We start from the raw sequence: 963 nt of genomic DNA, 5'->3' as shown, positions 1-963 counted from the left end.
TGGTCCTCTTGTGCATGCTGCCACTGTTAAGGTCATCAGACTCAAAGTGACTTTCAGCAATCCATTCTATAGGTAATCGTCTTCTTTGGCCTGTCTAAGGAAACCCAAACCTGCAGATGGCGGGCATGCATCCCATCTCCCACCTTGTACTGCATGGGGCCACCGGGGTGTGTGCCCCACCCACCCAGTGCAGGAGGCCGGTGGGAGGTGCGCGGCCCCCCACAGCATGGACGGCCACTGGGGGCATGTCCCCCCACCCTGCCGCACAGCAGCGTGTGCGAGGTCCCTCTTGTGCGGGCGGCCAGGGGGCGCCCGCCTCCCCCACAGCCACCATCCTGGCTCCAAGAATTCTCTCCAGGACAGTCCACTTTGCAGCAGTGTGGTGGCTTCGCTGTACCAGTCTTGAGGAGGGCCTGTGCCCAGCATCCATCCTGGGTGAGGGAATCCATTCGTTCTGGCTGTGGAAGCCTCATGGAGCTGCAGCAGCTGTGCGGCATGGTGCAGGCTCTGCGAGGGGGCGGGGGGAGGTTGGGAGCCACAAGACTCACCCATTTCTCCTTGGGAATCCTTGAATTCCTGTTGTTGAGCCTCGATCTTCACTGAGGGCCAGTCATCAACTGTTTAAGTGTTCAATTATCAATAAGCTGAAGTCTGTGGAAGGCCATAATGGCCCTGCTTTAAGTGGTTCGCTGCTCCCACAGCTCACCACACTGTCTCTGCCTCCACAGCCATATTGGATCCCTTCTCACTTGGCATTTCTTAAGCTGAAGGAACTGAAGAACAAATTCAAGTCTCAAGTTGCAATACTTAAGGATACTATGGCAGAATACTGAGTGATCCAGGCAGCATCCAAGGAAGAAGGAAGGAGTGAGTACACAGAGTCACTTTACCAAAAAGAATTGGATGACACAGAAAAATTTAAAGAAACAACATAGGATCAAAAGGCAATGGCAATAAAGCTGC

This window comes from Elephantulus edwardii, unplaced genomic scaffold (assembly GCF_000299155.1).
Source record: "Elephantulus edwardii isolate Elephantulus edwardi_28Jun2011 unplaced genomic scaffold, EleEdw1.0 scaffold00002, whole genome shotgun sequence".
Classification (NCBI taxonomy): domain Eukaryota; kingdom Metazoa; phylum Chordata; class Mammalia; order Macroscelidea; family Macroscelididae; genus Elephantulus; species Elephantulus edwardii.
Note: the sequence above shows the minus strand (reverse complement) of the source record.